This window comes from Xenopus laevis, chromosome 7L, assembly GCF_017654675.1.
Source record: "Xenopus laevis strain J_2021 chromosome 7L, Xenopus_laevis_v10.1, whole genome shotgun sequence".
Lineage (NCBI taxonomy): Eukaryota > Metazoa > Chordata > Amphibia > Anura > Pipidae > Xenopus > Xenopus laevis.
The window spans coordinates 109,997,972-110,010,053 of NC_054383.1; the positions used below are offsets into that span (position 1 = coordinate 109,997,972).

General features: G+C 40.5%; 1 protein-coding gene across 22 annotated transcripts in view; it reads left to right on the forward strand.

Annotated features, from left to right (window-relative positions):
- The first annotated feature begins 1,222 nt into the window (after window positions 1-1,222).
- cnot3.L (CCR4-NOT transcription complex subunit 3 L homeolog) overlaps window positions 1,223-12,082 on the forward strand; it is a 41,692-nt gene continuing 30,832 nt past the window's right edge. For 9 of the 22 annotated variants that reach the window (XM_018226241.2, XM_018226256.2, XM_018226249.2 and 6 more), the window contains exons 1-2: window positions 1,225-1,617; window positions 9,397-9,453. The gene's annotated coding sequence lies outside the window, so the exon portion shown is untranslated. Of the gene's footprint in view, window positions 1,618-9,396; window positions 9,454-12,082 lie in introns of all 22 variants that reach the window. The other 13 variants (XM_018226242.2, XM_041569504.1, XM_041569506.1 and 10 more) reach the window with 4 other exon arrangements.

Below are 12,082 nucleotides of genomic sequence, written 5' to 3' on the forward strand. Positions count from 1 at the left end.
GTAGTTTCTTGACATATTGGTGTTTCTGCTGAAAAACAACCAATACTGGAGCCCCGTGGCGGATTTCGGCTTGCAATCGACCTGTGCGAATTGCCATAGTGCGTTTTGCATTGATTTCAGTGGTAGTGCAGTTTATGCGTATTTACACCTGACTGAGCTTTTTTTTTTTTTTAAAAAAAAACAAAAAAAAACGCCACGACTGTCCGTGCCCTTAGGCAAAACAACAGCAACATTACACGTCCATCATTGACCCCCCCCCAAAGAGGACCGCTAGCTCTTATTCTCCCTTTCAGAATATATTCTCATACCAGGCTCTGGAAATAATGATTCGATAAGCCCATATAATACACAAGAGCCATGAATATCCTGTAAATTATATCCTTATCAATGGTGACTAGTGATGTCATCAGTTATAAACGGTGAGTAGTGATGTCATCAGTTATAAACGGTGAGTAGTGATGTCATCAGTTATAAACGGTGAGTAGTGATGTCATCAGTTATAAACAGTGACTAGATGTAATCAGTTATAAACGGTGAGCAGTGAGGTCATTTTTGTCACATGACTCACTAAAACTTGTGTATTATAATAAATAATGTAACCCTTGTTGGAAAATATGAGGATATTAGAAGTAACCTCGGAGTTTCCAGTTCATGGAACTCCTAAGTGACTTAAAAATATCCTTATATTTTACAATAGGGGGTACTTTATTCACTATATAAAAGATGCAGCATCAGCGTGTTTCTTTGCAAGGTAGTATTTATCAGCCAAAACAAGCTACTGTGACACAATGGTTTGGTCCAACTTTTTGCTCCACTTGCAGCCACGCATTTCATACAAACACGGTTAACCAATAGCTTTGCGTTTACCGCTCTTGGTATGCTGCTGAGTCCAATCACAGCTCTGCCCAGCCTTCCGTGTGATTCTCGGAGAAGTCATAACACTTCGGTACCCCTGTTTCACCAATCACGCTGCGCTTCCTTTTCTCGATTTTTTTGATTGGCATGTCTTTCATCAAATCATCGCGTCCGCTGACAACGTCTCCCTAAAATGACGTCCGCATTCACCAATAGCAAACCTCGCCCACCTTCACGCTCGCTTCCACATTTCACTGATTGACACATTAGTTATCCAACAGGATAGTCGAGACACGCCTACTTAGCTGTCTTTGCCATCCAATAGGTATAAGTTAGGGAGGCGGGATTAAATGATCTACAGCAGGCTTGACTAACTAGATTTCGGGATTCCAGAGACTGACGCCCGTGGCAGCCAATAATGTACCAGAACACGTGTGGAGGGGGTGTGACTCGACTTCTCCGCGGAGGAGAGTGAAAGACAGGGAAAAGGGAGCAAACGAGTAAGAGAGGGGGAGGCCGAACCCGTAGCCGCCATTTTGGATCCCACCGAGCTGTGGACGGAGAGCAGAAAGAGGCATTTAATAAGATTCGCCAAAGCCTATGCAACGAACCAGTTCGTTAACTCGCCCTCCTCCAGGAAATGAGCGGACCCGTATTTAGAAAACAATTACTGAAAATACAGTAACGTTGGAAAAATAGACCCCAAAACAACCCTGAAGCCGGAAGCGGCTCCCTCCACCATTCTCCATCCTTCTGGGGGCGGTGAGAGCTTCTTCTTCTCTTATGTGTGCGTGTGGGGAAGTCGTACGGCCGAGTGGTTACGTTGTGTGATGTGAGGGAGCTTGGCGGGATGTTGCACAGGTGTATGGGCCCTTGGCACTCAGGAAGTGGGTGTTGTTGGCCCCCATGGGCTACCTACATGGTATATATGGGGGAACAGGCGGGCGAGACCATTATATTATCGACGGGGGTAGATAGCACTTCATTTCAGTACTTAACCCTGGTGTAAGATGGGCATGACTGAGCCCTGAATCCAGTATAGTAATACTATTCTATAGTTAGGCATTAAGGATTAAATCAACTGCTGTGATTAAAAAAAAAAAAGAATTTAAAACAATTGTAAATTTCTTTTTTGATTTTGTAGCAATTAGCAGCAGCACATTCATTTACATCTCCTTCTCTCTAAACCTCCTTGTTTACCAACTTCAATTACAATGGCAGCCCCCTTTACCACCACGTTGAAGTTAAAACATTGAATAGAAACAATATATTTGGCAGGTACTTTTTCCCCCGTCTCCCTAAAATTGCATCCCAGCAGAGGATCGGTGCCCCGTGTTGCTTATGTAGCGGTCCAAGTTGGCTTTTAGTTGGTATTGAGACGATTCTACTGCGTCTGGGCTGCTGCTGCGATCTTAATTTATCCCCCTAATCAATACCAATAGATTGCATAATGTTCAGAGGCCTCCAAAGTGTGGCCCTTCAGCTTGTATTGAACTACAACTCCCAGGGATGTTGGTAGTTCAGAAGCTGAAGAGCTACATGGTGGACATCCCATGCATTAAATGTATGAACTCGGGCACTTTGTTCTTTGTTGCATAGATGTTGTTGTTACAGTTCTGTATCTTTATAGAGAACAATATCGCTTGAGCCTGGTTGTAGTCTCACATGGTATCAGACTTGCTAAGGCTACAATTGAAGATGTCATTTAGTGTTGACATGGAAACTATTTTAATTGGCAGTGACTGCATCTCACAAATATGGTCACTGTCTGAGATGCGGGGTATTCCACAACCGGAGTGTTCTGTATGGCTCAAAGCTAGACTTTATATCGGTTGCTGAACTGCAGCTTCCTGTATATATATTGACAGCTGGAGGAATGTAAGCGACCCTTAATAGATTAAAACATCTGTGACTCTTATTGAGTGCTGGCACTGTGGATATCAAAAAGAGCAGTTGTATTGTTAATTATTGACATTGTGGATCAGTACTTTATATTGGGAGGGTCAAACTCTGAGCAGCAAATCGTTACAAACTTCGATTCCCAGTGATATCCTTGTCCTCAGCTGGCACAGGATGCTGGGAGTAGCTGTTTCCATCTGGAGGACCATATGTTACATACTGGATCTGGTAAAAGCGTAGCACTTGCTTTCAATAATGGTCATTCTATTGTTAAACTAAAACTTTCAGCATCTTGTTACAAGCCTACTGGGTTGAACAACAGCTGACTGGGCTGAGGGATTTCATGCATTGATGAACTTCAGCTAGCTAGAGCATACTCCCCATACACATGCATGCAGCACAGACGTCTGGAGCCAGTGCTTCAAATATGCATTGTACAGCTACTGGAGCATTGACTTTGTCTAGTGTTCAAAGGTAAGGTAGATAAAGCCTTCTGATTGGCAACTCCTTCCATGTGTTTAAATCTTTCTGTATTGCAATTTCATAAATCAGATTTACAAAGCAACAGATATTTTCCCTCCTATTAGGGGGAAATAAACGTGATGGCCGCTCTTTTTTATATCTTTTTCAAACTCATAATCGCATGTTTCATTGAAAACACACATGTAAAACTCAGCGAGGAAGTTCTTTAGCAAGATAGCTGGATCTATCTATTATCTAGCTTATCTATACATTTTTTTTCTACTGTTTACAAACAGCACACATTTAATATGCTGACTTCTGATCAGCGTAAGCAAAGGAGCAGGTAACCATTTACATGTTTAGGGCCCTGGCGGAATTATAGCAGTGCTGTGAGATACATCTGAGCATCGAGGTAACATTCTTGGTTTGCACACTGCCAACCTTAAGGTGCAGCTATTGTAATAATTTGGAGAATATAGTTTCTTTGGGTAAGATATTGGTTTTCTATAAACATCTAGATCACTCTCATTCCCATTGCTGTGTTGATGCAACAAATGGAAAGTGCCACCCATGGGAATGAGATAATCCTAATGTTTAATGTGTTGGCTCGGTATTTATAGCTTCAGTTGATAATGTAGTAGCGGAGATTAGCCAAGCAAGATATTTAAAACTAGAAATGGATCTGGTGAATCTAATTTAATGGTTCATAAATTAGATTGCTTTAAAAACATATTAAATAGACTAGGTGAACCTCAAGTATAATGTTTTCCTTTATAAGAGTACCCTGTTTTTTTGTTTTTTGTTTGTTTACCTTCTGATCAGGTGTCCCACGGATGTGTTGTAGATGTCCTTGCTTATAGGGCTGCATTGTGTGTCAGTTCTGCCTCCCGGAATATAAAGATGCCCCTATATGCACACAGGTGTAACAATTGCTGGTCATTTAAGCTTAAATCACCTGTGCTCATGGGAGGAATCCTTAAAGGGAAAATATCCCTACACTAATATAAAAAGTTTGATTAAAGGCAACTTCTTTCTATTATAGATGATATATCATGAAAGTTATACAGCAACCATAAATATAACAGGGATGAAATAACCAGTAGACATGCACCTTGTATGATATTTCATACACAAGCTATGTTTCTCTGAATTATCAGGAATAGCCGATCACGTTTATTTCATACAAATAAGACGTTCAATCTGGTTCAGCTGTTGTCGATCTACATCCTCAACCTTTGACTATATAGAGTTGTAGTTCAGCGATAGCTGCAGGGCCTTCGGGTCGACATCCCTGATAAATGAATGTGTACAGACAAGGTGCTGGATGAGTCTATAGCAGAATGCCAATAAATACATTTTAATGAAGCATGTTGTGTGCACACCTATAAGTTTTGTTGCATCCTCTGCGTTCAGAGTGAATCTGCTCCTGATGTAACTTGCTAAATGAATTAGGCTGATGATCTGGTATCAGCTTGTATTGCACTCATCCATTCACGGCCAACTGTACAAGCAAGAAGAATGAAAATGGTAGACATGGGCTGCTGACCATGGCTTCACTGGTATGGATCACAGCAACGGTTACATAGTTTTATACTTGCGTAGTCTTTGAGGTTGCATAAAGCCTTAGGGTCATTAAAGGGATTCTGTCATGATTTTTATGATGTAGTTTTTATTTCTAAATTACACTGTTTTCACTGCAAATAAATCACTCTACAATATAACATTTTATTCCTGAACCAACAAGTGTATTTTTGGTTTAGTTGTAATATTGGTGTGTAGGAGCCATGTCAGGTCATTTTGCCTGGTCATGTGCTTTCAGAACGAGCCAGCACTTTAGGATGGAACTGCTTTCTGGCAGGCTGTTGTTTCTCCTACTCAATGTAACTGAATGTGTCCCAGTGGGACCTGGATTCTACTATTGAGTGCTGTTCTTGGATCTACCAGGGAGTTATCTTGTGTAAGGGAGCTGATATCTGGTTACCTTCCCATTGTTCTTTAATATAAAAAAAAAATCTGTTTGCTCTTTTGAGAAACTGATTTCAGTGCAGAATTCTGCTGGAGCAGCACTATTAACTGATGTGTTTTGAAAAAAACATTTTTTTCTCATGACAGTATCCCTTTCACCTTTCTAAACACACTCTACTAAACAAAGGAGAAAAAGAATAGTAGCACATTCGTCTGCTTAGTCTCATAAGTGAAAATAATTACTTCTTGACTTGGCAATAGGATAGCATTCTGGATAAACCAAAGCTAGTTTTATCAGTCATAGCTGCACTTTTTTTTTTTTTTTTTTTTAACTAAAACATATCCCAGGGATCATTTGGGTTTGCACCTTAAACAGCTGTTTCCAATAGTACATAAGTAGTAACACACACTAAGGAAATAAATCACATTTTCTGCAATTTTTATCCGTTCAGACACTACCCCAAAATCTTAAAGGAACAGTTCAGTGTAAAAATAAAAACTGGGTAACTAGGCTGTGCAAAATACAAAATGTTTCTAATATAACGAAACATTGTAAGATGTACGATCGTTCGAATCCCACTAACCGCACAATAATTTGACGGATTGGTTGGACTGCTTTGAAATCGGTCGTTCACCAAAGAAGAATCGGTGCATCTATGGGGACCTTAACTGACTATATTAAAAACATTTATTTTGCACAGCCGTAATATTTACCCAGTTTTAGTTTTATACTGAACAATTCCTTTAAATGCAAAACTGAGACACAGTAAATGGATCCATGACGAGATGTGGCCCTTGACTAACACGGTTTTTAGTGTGGCATGGTTATGTATTGACTTGAGCTAATATATCCATAGGCCCATACACGAGTCGGTGTGCGGTAGACTATTTGTGACTAGATTAGCAGGCAGTATTTGCAGCATGCTTGAGGCAATGCTCTGTTGTTTGTGCATCAAAACAAAACATAAAACTTGTTTCTCTTTAGGCTAGTGGCACGTGGGTTTGTTGTATCATGGTTTTCCTCTGGGACAATTGTTGCTTATCAAGGAGTAATTGTCTATAGCGTCTTGAGGTTGACTGAGATTCTTCTATAAAACATGTTTTCCCCTCTCCCTGTAATAATTGAGCCAATAGCCTATCATTTTCCAATGCTCACAATTGGAAAGCCTCGCATCAATAAACGGGTTTCAAATACAAAATCATTCTTCCAATCACATGTGGCATTGTGACTAGAACCACTAGAATGGGGCAATCAGTTTTATATCTGTGATTATAGCTGCATTTATCAGTGAGTGTAATGAGCAGTACCCCACTAACTGCCTGTCATTGCATCCCAAAGTAATCTATGGAAAACCTACTCTTAAAGCACGCATGATGGTGACAGTCTGAGTGGTATTCATTGTTGCGATTTTCCCGTTTGATTGAGCAGAGTACAAACTGATCACTGTCTGCATAGAGTATGTATGTTCCCCCCGTGTCTATGTGGGATTAGTCCAAGTACTCTGGTTTCCTCTCACATTTTAAAAACATACAGGCTCATGATTAAATTGACCATAGTGATAGTATGCTTAGTCTGTAAGCTTTAATGGACTAGGGACTGATGTATAATCTGTGTAATGCGTTGTGGAATTTGTCCGAGCTAGATAAATAAAGAAGAAGAATTACAGTGACCGTCAAAGTGCCATTAGTTTTAGGGCAAGGGCAGACGGAGTGTAGGCCCTGCTTCTCTCAGCCTGTGAATTATTTGCAGGCCAGGAGAGGAGGATCCTCTCTGTGTTCCATCTCTTTTGATTTTAATAAGATCTGCTTGTGTGCAGTCACACGCAACGGAGTTGTACTGGGGTCGGCCCAAATATGTGAAAGCAGACAATTTCAGGCCAACCTCCATTGTGTGTGACTGCACAAAAGCGTAATTTATTGACATTAATAAAAGAGATGGGGCACTGAGTAGATCCGCTTCTTTCAGCCTTCAAAAAATACGTAGACTGAGAGCAGCGGAGCCTATGCTCCATTTGCCCTTAGGCTAATGCCAGAAAATCAGCCGGCTGGGGTACACAAGCCAAGAATCAGCCCCTACATTTGCATTGAATCCAGGATTCGGTTCGGGATTCGGCCAGGATTCGGCCTTTTTCAGCAGGATTCGGATTCGGCCGAAACCTTCTGCCTGGCCGAACCGAATCCGAACCCTAATTTGCATATGCAAATTAGGGGTGGGAGGGAAATCATGTGACTTTTTGTCAGAAAACGAGGAAGTAAAAAATGTTTTCCCCTTCTCACCTCTAATTTGCATATGCAAATTAGGGTTTGGATTCGGTTCGGTATTCGCCCGAATCTTTCACAAAGGATTCGGGGGTTCGGCCAAATCCAAAATAGTGGATTCGGTGCATCCCTATTTGCATTAGACTCCTGTCCTGCCTGCACCCAAAGCAATTGTCAGCCTGTGTGCAGGCACATGCGGCTGGTTTTGCCGCAAGAATGAAGTATCTCGTGTTTCTTCGCTGTGTGCTTTCACATTTCAGTCTCTGATCATTGCTATGAGTGTCCCTGGGTCTATTTCACTGAGTGGAGGTGTGAATGGAACAGATGGCAGCTGCGGACTGCACATGAGAAAAATATGTGGGCCAAAGGCTTAACACTCTGTGTTTTCCAGTTTAAAGAGATTTCTGGGTGTTATTAATGGCAGAATGGAATCTAATTATTTTCAAGGCAGAACTTGGGGGCACCGAGAAGGACTTGAACTTGACATGTAAAATTGGAGTATTTCCAAGAATTGTTGCAAGTATGTTTGTATGTGCCATATGCTGATAATTGTTTTAACCCTTTGCCTTCCAAGTACCTAGGTTATACCGGCCAGGTTGCCTATGGCTAAATAGCTCTGAACTCTAATTTACGTATTTACATTTGAGCTTATTCCTTGAATCATCTAAATAACTGTCTGCTTCTTTTGTGCTAAAAAGTCACATCCCATTTGTGAGTTTGCTTTAGCAGGTTGGATTTAAATCCTGCAAAAAGTGCTGGGATTTAGGAGAATTATGGATTTGGTACCTCCCTACTTTTAAGCGATATCATCGAGTATTGCATACAGATGGTCCTATGAAATTTGTTCTGATTCAGTTTAAATATGACATCATTGAGGTCCTAGGCAGTGTGATTGTTTGGGATCAGTATGGCCTCGGTTGAGCTGTTTGGGAAAAGAGGTTAACTCCAGGTTGCAATTAAAATTTGTGTAGTTGTCCCTTTAATGTTGTGTTGGGTTTCAGCTGGGGCATGTTCCTGTACATATACAAGGTTTTAATTGGCCTGGTCATTGAATCTGTTGGTGACATACAAACATGCATCTGTAAATCTTATTTGGGACTAAGCCCTCAGCAGAGCTGTTATCAGAGCCTGTTATCTGGAATAAAAAATGTAGTGGCCTGTATTGAAACACTTCTGACTGTCGTACAAAGGAGCCTGTGAAGAACATGGGTAATTTGAGTCGAAAAATGTTGCTTTGGTGGGCCCCACCCAGCCCAAGATCTTTTCATTGGAAGCCTTTTATTACTGTGTCCAATGTCTCTCTTTAGTTTTTCTTTAGTTTCTAGTACTCGGTGATGTTTCTGACTTGTGAAAAACCTGAGTGTCCTGGCTGACCATATTCACTCATTTTGAGATAACCAGCTGTATTGGGTTTAGTTTTCACACTTAAGCATTAGGGTAGAACTACATGACTTCTATGCGTTTTTGGCAGATCCGACGCGCTGCGACAAAACGCAGGAGTCAAATCGGATGCGATGGAGAATAAGGTAAGCAATAGCAATGTCGGATGGTGTTGCAGCGTTCATCCGACACGACTGTCGGATGCAGATGCAGCTGATTTGACGCCTGCGTTTTGGTGCAGCGCCTCAGATCTGCCGAAAATGCATAGAAGTCGTCCGTATAGTTCTACACTTATTTTTTGCCCTTGAGTTTTAACTCAGGGGTATTAAATAATATTAAATTAAATCTAAAACGCAGATTATATTAGATACGATTAGATTGTTACTTCACAATTAACAAGTGGTATAATGTAAACCATGTTATTCTTAGGGGCCTAGAGTGTAGGTGGCTTTAAATTTACTTGGTGAATAAATTAAATTAATTAAATTTTTTAACTAACCCAAATTCATTCCATTCAGTAACAATGGCTTTTGTTCATTACTTCAACTTAATGTCTTCTCTGTTTTTCTACTCTAGGTAGGCTGTGTCCCAATGCACTTAGGAGACATATTATCCATGCACCTAGAATCACAGGTAGGTATTCGTTTTATTTTTTAAAAAAACTGTGGAAAGTCCATATTCAAAGCTCTGTTTTATTGATAGGTCATTAATTAACTATACAGTAATAAGAAATGTATTAGGGATGCACCGAATCCACTATTTTGGATTTGGCCGAATACCGAACCGAATCCTAATTTGCATATGCAAAACATTTGGATGAAAACATTTTTTACTTCCTTGTTTTGTGTCAAAAAGTCACTCCGTTTTCCTGCATATGCAAATTTGGATTCGGTTCAGCCAGGCAGAAGGATCCGGCTGAATCTTGCTGAAAAAGGCAGAATCCTGAACCGATCGGTGCATCCCTAAAATATATACATTTTTGTACAACTGGTTTGGATGGTCAGTGAAACATTTAACCCCTTCATAACCACTGCATTCTGTGCAAGCAAAGGGATTTCTCTGGGATATGTTCATGTGCTGTTGCAGTTCTATATAGAGGCCCTAAAACAAATGTTAACAGTCCTGGTCTGCAGCCATATTTGTTTAGTTTCTGAGGCCCTGGATTCTGTTCTTTTTGGAGTTGCCACCAACATGGCAGTCCGCGTTATTGTACGTCTGCCCTTGAAGAATTAATATGTGCAGCACAGGGTGATTATCGGTGCTTTTGCTTCTTTTTCCATTCACTAGGACTGTTTGCTGTCTATATCCAAAGTACCAAACCAAGGATTGTACTGTACATTATTCTATAATTATATCTTTGCAGAAAATGGAATACATGTATGGGATTCTTTATCCGGAAACCCATTATCCAGAATGCTCCAAATTACGGACAGGCCATCTCCTATAGACTTCATTTAATCCAAATAATCCAAATTTTTAAAAATGATTTCCTTTTTCGCTGTAATAATAAAACAGTAGCTTGATCCCAACTAAGATATAATTAATCCTTATTGGAAGCAAAGGTTTATTTAATGTTTACACCATTTTCTAGAAGACTTAAGGCACGAAGATCCAAATTATGGAAAGATCTGTTATCCGGAAAACCCCAGATCCCGAGCATTCTGGATAACCGGTCCCATACCTGTATTACCTCTCATGTTTTATTATATAAGTTATCCTTGAGGAAAATACTCTTTATGATTTAAAGGGGTTGTTCACCTTTCACATTAATTGTTCACATTAATTTATAGTATGATGTACAGTGATATTCTGGGACAATTTGCAGTTGCTTTTCATTTTTTATTAACTGTGGTTTTTGAGTTATTTAGCTTTGTATTCTGCAGTTCTCCACTTTGCAATTTCAGCAATCTGGTTGCTAGCATCCTAATAATCCTAGCAACCATGTATTGATTTGAATAAGATACTGGAATATGAATAGGATAGGGGTTGAATAGAAAGACGAGTAATACACAGTAGCAATAACAATACATTTGTAGCTTTACAGAGCATTTGTTTTAGATGGGGTCAGTGGCCCTCATTTGAAAGCTGGAAAGAGTCAGAAAAATAATTGAAAAGTTGCTTAGAATTAGCCATTCTATGACATACTAAAAGTTAATTTAAAGGTTAACAACCCCTTTAAATGAGAATTCAACCTGTTATAACCCCCCCCCCAGGCAACTGCCCCTAATTTTTTACTCACCCCTCCGTGCAGATTCCGGCTTCGGCATTCACAGCAGCCATCTTCATCTTCGTGTCTTGACGGCATTTTCGCCGCATGTGCAGTTGGAGTAAATTTCCGGTACCGAACCACTGTGCATCTGCTGAAAGTCACAAAAGTTTCCGTAAAATTTTCGGAAATTTTCGTGTCTTTCAGTGCATGTGCGGTGGTTCAGTAACGGAAATTTACTTCAACTGCGCATGCGCCGAAACTTACAAAAAAAGACCGAAGAAAGAAGATGGCGCCTGTGAACTCCGAGGCCAGAATCTCCAAGGAGGGGTGAGTAAAAAATTAGGGGCATTTGCCCGGGGGGGGGGGCAGGTAGGCTGGGAGGGAGGGGGTTCTACCCAGGGTAGAGGGGAGTTTTTTTTTATTACTAGTTGAATTCTCCTTTAAGTAGCTTTTTGCCTGATGCAGACTATATGCCCTTGGACTAAGCACTATTAAACGGTTCAGTTGAAAGGATAGTTTCTTTAGGTGTCTGCTACAGTGTCTAATTAGCTTTCCCGTAAACTGTAATATATTACCCTAAACTCTCAAACCCGATTCATCTGCTTCTGTGGAAACATATCTAGAGATTTGTCAATGGAAGAAATTGTGATCTGTTGCCTTGTAGTTTGACCATTGGTGTAGCTAGATGTTACTGGCCCCACAGCAACATTATTGTAGGGCCACCCAAACTATGGGATAGTACTTTTAATGAAAATAAATTTGAACCACTGAGTTCTCTATAACTCTGGGCACCCAAGTAGTTGCAGGGTCTGCTTGCTCTATAGCAGTGATCCCCAACCAGTAGCTCGCGAGCAACATGTTGCTCTCCAACCTCTTGGATGTTGCTCCCAGTGGCCTCAAAGCAGGTGCTTATTTTTGAATTCCAGGCTTGGAGGCAAGTTTTATTGCATTAAAACCAGGTGTACTGCCAAACAGAGCCTCAATGTAGGTTGACAATCCACATAGGGGCTACTAAATGACCAATCACAGCACTTATTTGGAACTCCAGGAACA